The 7,210-nt window shown below is 44.6% G+C and overlaps 1 long non-coding RNA gene across 1 annotated transcript; it reads right to left on the bottom strand.

The window, feature by feature from the left end:
* Window positions 1–2,803: 2,803 nt before the first annotated feature.
* Window positions 2,804–6,847, bottom strand: LOC106588607 (uncharacterized). The gene is made up of 3 exons (XR_001324678.2): window positions 6,535–6,847; window positions 6,247–6,440; window positions 2,804–4,496 (listed from the first exon to the last, which is right to left on the bottom strand). It is a non-coding gene; the product is annotated as an uncharacterized lncRNA (long non-coding RNA).
* Between the last annotated feature and the right edge of the window lie 363 nt (window positions 6,848–7,210).

Genomic DNA, 7,210 nt, shown 5'->3' with positions numbered 1-7,210 from the left:
CACAAGGTCCTTCGATGTTGTTCTGGGATTGATTTGCACTTTTCGCACCAAAGTACATTCATCTCTAGGAGACAGAACGCGTCTCCTTCCTGAGCGGTATGACAGCTGTGTGGTCCCATGGTGTTTATACTGGCTTACTATTGTTTGTACAGATGAACGTGGTACCTTCAGGCACTTGGAAATTGCTCCCATGGATGAACCAAACTTGTGGAGGTCTACAATTTTTTTTCTGAGGGCTTGGCTGATTTATTTTGATTTTCCAATGATGTCAAGCAATGAGGCACTGAGTTTGAAGGTAGGCCTTTAAATATATCCACAGGTACACCTCCAATTGACTCAAATGATGTAAATTAGCCTATCAGAAGCTTCTAAAGCCATGACATCATTTTCGGGAATTTTCCAAGCTGTTTAAAGGCACAGTCAACTGAGTGTATTTAAACTTCTGACCCACTGGAATTGTGATACAGTGAATTATAAGTGAAATAATCTGTCTGTAAACAATTGTTGGAAAAATGACTTGTGTCATGTACAAAGTAGATGTCCTAACCGACTTCCCAAACTATAGTTTGGAAACAAGAAATTTGTGGAGTGGTTGAAAACGAGTTTTAATGACTTCAACCTAAGTGTATGTAAACTTCCGACTTCAACTGTATTTCTCTGAGAGTGAGGCAAATATATAGCATATATAACATGAATATTTGTCATTGAACAACCCCATGCCATAATTAGAAAGTGATTAAAAAAACACCACAATCTCAGTCTGGAAACAGGAGACAAAGGGCTGTGAGACAGAGGTTTATTTCTAGATACATGGAAAGTGGGATATTTACGGAGGTTGCGGGGCAACAGAAGGCGAACAGCAGAGGGGCTAAGGACCTTAGAGATGGGGAAAGGACCGATAAAATGGGGGCACCTGAGGGGCAGATCCCGAGTGGAAAGCCATACCCTCTGCCCAAGATGGTAGCGGGGAGCAAGGGTCTGGTGGAGGTCCGCCTGTCGTTGATACTTGGAGGTGGTCTTGAGAAGAGCGGCCTGGGCTCTCTTCCAGGTACGGAGACAGCGACGGATGAACATCTGGGCAGAAGGTATGCTGACCTCTTCCTCTTGCTCTGGGAAAAGCGGGGACTGATATCCCAGGGAACACTCAAAAGGCGAGAACAGGAGCAGAACAGGGAAGGGTGTTGCAGGCATATTCCACCCACACGTGTTGCTGGCTCCAGGTGGTGGGATTGGCGGACACGAGGCAACAAAGAGTCGTCTCCAGGTGCTGATTGGCTCGCTCCGACTGGCTGTTAGACTGATGGATGAAACCAGAGGCTAGGCTGGCCGATGACCCAATGAGGGTGCAGAACGCTGGGACAGGACAGCCCCCACCCCGATGTCCGAGGCATCAACCTCCACCATGGATTAAGATGGGAGCTGTAGTGAATCGCTGCTTGAGGTCTGAGAACGAACAGTCAGCTGCTGGAGACCATATGAACGGAACCTTGGGAGAGGTGAGTGCAGAGAGGGGGGAAGCAAGGGTGCTGTAACCCCAGATGAAACGACGGTAGAAATTAGCACATCCCAGGAAACATTGCAGCTGCACTCTGGATATAGGTTGAGGCCAATCCACCAGCGCTCTCACCTTGTCAGGGTGCATCTGAATATTCCCTGCAGTGATGACGTATCCTTGGAAGGAGATGGTGGAGCGATGGAACTCACATTTCTCTGCCTTCACGAAAAGCTGGAGGACCTGTCGGACATGGAGGACGTGCTCTTGAGCTGACAGGGAATAAATGAGGATGTCGTCGAGGTAGGCAAACACAAATGTTACTCACCACCTGGATTCGGTCTTATGTAGCAAAATTTGAAATTGAGTTTTTTACATTGGTAATTGGTGGAGACTCAGAGATACAAAATGGTATACCATAAACTGCATTTTTGAGGAACAATGGGAAATTAATTCTGCTTTGAAAGTTGATAAACTTGTAAACTCAATTTTGAGAAAAAGGCATTTGAATATTTTTGGTACCTACTGGAGAGCTCTCCTTTATCTACACCCATCCAACATTGTTCGCCCCCTCTTAAGCCAGCCCCACTCATTTCTTTAAGGATTCACATGTGAGGTCATGTGCTAAACAGTGAGTAGTGTAGTAAAGATTAAGACTAAAAGTGGTAGTAACCTACAATAAGGAAAAATGTACAGGTAAACAGAAAGTGTCCAAATAATTTATAAATATTAGATGATGCTTACCCAGACACACTTGTCTAAATTGATGGGTCATGTGAAAGAAATGCTATAACCCCAGCCACATCCAGTGGTGGAAAAAGTACTAAATTGTCATACTTGAGTAAAGGTATAAATCATTTCAAATTCCTTACCTTAAACCAAATGGCATAAATAAATAAATAAAATATTGACGGATAGCCAGGGGCACACTCCAACACTCAGACATAATATACAAACGGAGCATTTGTGTTTAGTTAGTCTGCCAGATCAGATGCAGTAGGGATGAACAGAGATGTTCTCTTGATAAGTGTGTGAATTGTACAATTTTCCTGTCAAAATGTAACGAGTACTTTTGGGTGTCAGGGAAAATGTATGGAGTAAAAAGTAAAAAGTACATTATTTTCTCTCGGAATGTGGTGACGTAAAAGTTGCCATAAATATAAATAGTAATGTACAGGTATCCCCCAAAAATACTTAAGTAATACTTCAAAGTACTTTTACTGAAGTACTTTACACCACTGCCCAAATGCCTTCACACCAGTACATTATCTTGCTTTATTGTAATGACTGACGCTGGAGATGAGAAGCAGGTACGGGGAGTCAACATTTATTCAGGAACAGACAGGTAACAAAACAGGAACAGCGTCAGCACACGGGTAAACAACGACAAACGACAATTAATGCTGAAGCCAGGAGCAGAGCGGGGAACCAGACATATAGGGGAGGTAATGACAGAGGTGATTGAGTCCAGATGAGTCCAATAATCCCTGATGCGCATGACGGGGCAGATAGCAGGTGTGCGTAATGATGGTGGCAGGAGTGCGTAATGCTGGGGAGCCGGGCACGTTCGAGCGCCAGGGAGGGGGAGCGGGAGCAGGCGTGACACATTATATACTGTTACACATGCACTTATCACATAGTATTCCATATATAAGGCCATAAAACCTGAATTGAGGCCAGAGTGAGGTGCACATGTACAACACATAAACAGATGCATGTGCCATATACTTATGTGGTGGACACTTGATACGGTCACATGCTATTTTGTAGTATGTCACAAAATCATGTTACGACCACAGATATCAAAATTCATTTTACATATCAATATATCAAGTCTTGCTAAGTGGATGGGTCTCTACAGAAGGTGTAAACGGTACAGCCAAATTGTTACTTGCATAGTAGCAATATCAGAAATAGATAGTGTCAATATAAATAAAATAATCTACAGTATGTACAAGAACAATATCAATAACAATATCAGTGATAGACGAGGTAGTTATATGCATACAATGCATACAATCGGGTAAAGTGGCTGAGCAGCAGGATACCCCAAAAATGTAGCGTATGGCGTGTGTGTTAGGAGAGAGTCATTTGAAAAGAGACACTGCAGACTTTGGTGCAGGGCATGTGATGCCCATAGCCTTTTTGTCGCAAAACTCCCTGATCTTCTCAAAAATATATGTTTGTCTAGCTGTGTCCAGTCTAGGTGGTGCTTGTAAAGTCAGACCATCTATGGGAGGAAGGATGTCAGCGTTGCAAAGCAGTTGAAACCTGGTCCCGACTGAGTTCGAACGCTCCTTGGTGACAACAACACCAGGCTCCAGAGCATCGGAGTTGTAAATCAGGGAATACAATTCAGAAGACATTACAACCTTGCACAACATCAGTTCACCTCCCAAGTTTATATAAGAAGAATAAACACATACAAGGCAATGAAAATGATTTTCACCTGAAGTGCTGGTACTGCTTGATCTGTGGCAGCGGCCTGAAGTATGGAGTCAGGTGTTGTTGCCAGCCATAGCTTTCCATCAGCACTGTATCATCCTCCAGTCCAACCAGCTGTGGGATGTTGACCCCTGTCACTGTGCTGTCCTTCACAACACCAGCAATCTCAGACAAAGTGTTCACTCTGGTATTTCGGAAGCGCTGCTTGATGAGGCCGAAGCACCAGTCGGGGGCACACTTGGTGTGGCCTGTGATCAGGAAGTGAAGGTCCAGACTGTGGTGGAGCTTGTGTATGGTTCGCCAGGCACAATACCAGAGCACTAACTTTTTCTTGTTTTGGCTACTGCAGTATCACAATTCAGGTCCACATGTGTTGGTGAAGAAATGTTGCATGTAGTTGATGCTCTGCGTTGCTACTTTTGCTGGATGACAATCCTTCATCAATCAAGTAGTTGACTTGTTGTGGTATTCCTTCGCAGCAGACACCAAACAAGCCACACTTGCGAGGAGTTAAAAAGTAGATGGAACCTGGCTGTATAGGGTCAGAAGCATACTTCACCTGCAAACAACAAAAGAACAGTAAGATAAATTACAATTAATTGTCTCACCCCTGTCAGTCTGTCTTTACACAGCCAGTGAAAGGTATTTGCCTACTATCCATTATATATACACTGCTCAAAAAAATAAAGGGAACACTAAAATAACACATCCTAGATCTGAATGAATGAAATAATCTTATTAAATACTTTTTTCTTTACATAGTTGAATGTGCTGACAACAAAATCACACAAAAATAATCTATCCAATTTATCAACCCATGGAGGTCTGGATTTGGAGTCACACTCAAAATTAAAGTGGAAAACCACACTACAGGCTGATCCAACTTTGATGTAATGTCCTTAAAACAAGTCAAAATGAGGCTCAGTAGTGTGTGTGGCCTCCACGTGCCTGTATGACCTCCCTACAATGCCTGGGCATGCTCCTGATGAGGTGGCGGATGGTCTCCTGAGGGATCTCCTCCCAGACCTGGACTAAAGCATCCGCCAACTCCTGGACAGTCTGTGGTGCAACATGGCGTTGGTGGATGGAGCGAGACATGATGTCCCAGATATGCTCAATTGGATTCAGGTCTGGGGAATGGGCGGGCCAGTCCATAGCATCAATGCCTTCTTCTTGCAGGAACTGCTGACACACTCCAGCCACATGAGGTCTAGCATTGTCTTGCATTAGGAGGAAGCCAGGGCCAACCGCACCAGCATATGGTCTCACAAGGGGTCTGATGATCTCATCTCGGTACCTAATGGCAGTCAGGCTATCTCTGGCGAGCACATGGAGGAAATGCCACCCCACACCGTGACTGACCCACCGCCAAACCGGTCATGCTGGAGGATGTTGCAGGCAGCAGAACGTTCTCCACGGCGTCTCCAGACTCTGTCACGTCTGTCACATGTGCTCAGTGTGAACCTGCTTTCATCTGTGAAGAGCACAGGGCGCCAGTGGCGAATTTTCCAATCTTGATGTTCTCTGGCAAATGCCAAACGTCCTGCACGGTGTTGGGCTGTAAGCACAACCCCCACCTGTGGACGTCGGGCCCTCATACCACCCTCATGGAGTCTGTTTCTGACCGTTTGAGCAGACACATGCACATTTTTGGCCTGCTGGAGATCATTTTGCAGGGCTCTGGCAGTGCTTCTCCTGCTCCTCCTTGCACAAAGGCGGAGGTAGTGGTCCTGCTGCTGGGTTGTTGCCCTCCTACGGCCTCCTCCACGTCTCCTGATGTACTGGCCTGTCTCCTGGTAGCGCCTCCATGCTCTGGACACTACGCTGACAGACACAGCAAACCTTCTTGCCACAGCTCGCATTGATGTGCCATCCTGGATGAGCTGCACTACCTGAGTCTACAACCCACTTGTGTGGGTTGTAGACTCCGTCTCATGCTACCAATAGAGTGAAAGCATCGCCAGCATTCAAAAGTGACCAAAACATCAACCAGGAAGCATAGGAACTGAGAAGTGGTCACCACCTGCAGAACCACTCCTTTATTGGGGGTGTCTTGCTAATTGCCTATAATTTCCACCTGTTGTCTATTCCATTTGCACAACAGCATGTGAAATTGATTGTAAATCAGTGTTGCTTCCTAAGTGGACAGTTTGATTTCACAGAAGAGTGATTGACTTGGAGTTACATTGTGTTGTTTAAGTGTTCCCTTTATTTTTTTGAGCAGTGTATATATATATATATATATTTTGGTGTATATCTATCTATCCATCTATGTCCTTAATCAGTATAAAGGAGGAAATGTTGCTTACTTGTTGAGCAAAATCAAAGCTGTAATGCATCTTGATGTCTTGCTTGCTGGTTCAGTAGGGCCCCATAGACAACTGCAGGTCTTGACAGGTGGTCTTGCAGTCAATAACCATCTTCTGGTAGACAGACCACTCATTCTGAACAAGCACGAGATGCTGCTCTTGCTTCTTCAGCTTGGCTGACTTAATAACAGCTTCTGGAAAATACAGAAATAATGTGAGATCAAAAAAGTAGTGCAAATCATTTTGGAGGTCAATTAAATAATCAAAACGTGTTGATGCTTTACATACCAAGTGTTGTCATCGATTCCTTGTAGAGACGCAACACTGCTGCTTTTGTCACATGAGATGGCAGCAGCTTTCCACCAAAGTGTTTGTGTCCTGGGTGGCGTCCTGGTAATACTATTGCATTATCATCTGCGTAGTTGATGAAGTTCACCACTTGCTGCAAGTCCTAATGCTTCAGGTGTAAACTGTGCTTCCTTGGGCTAGCTCTCTTTTTGATGGGAGGCATTAGACCATTCTCTTTTTATGACTGGTCAACTGATGCTGAAAGACAAATTCCAGATACAAATATTTTCATTCTGAGAAAACATCACTACACACAGTTCAGAGGTGGTGTCAGAGGAAATCCCATAAAATTGTCAGAGACTCCAGTCACCCAAGTCATAGACTGTTTTCTCTGCTATCACACGGCAAGCAGTACCGGAGCATCAAGTCTAGGACCAAAAGGCTCCTTAACAGCTTCTACCCCCAAGTCATAAGACTGCTGAACAATTAATCAAATGGCCACTGGACTATTTACATTGACACCCCTCCATTTGTTTCGTACACTGCTGCTATTCGCTGTTTTTTATATATGCATAGTCACTTCACCTCTACCTACATGTACAAATTACCAAAATTAACCTGTACCCACGCACACTGACTCAGTACCGGTACCCCCTGTATATATTCTCGTTATTGT

This window comes from Salmo salar, chromosome ssa27, assembly GCF_905237065.1.
Source record: "Salmo salar chromosome ssa27, Ssal_v3.1, whole genome shotgun sequence".
NCBI classification, from domain to species: domain Eukaryota; kingdom Metazoa; phylum Chordata; class Actinopteri; order Salmoniformes; family Salmonidae; genus Salmo; species Salmo salar.
This window is presented reverse-complemented; position numbering and strand designations above follow the sequence as displayed.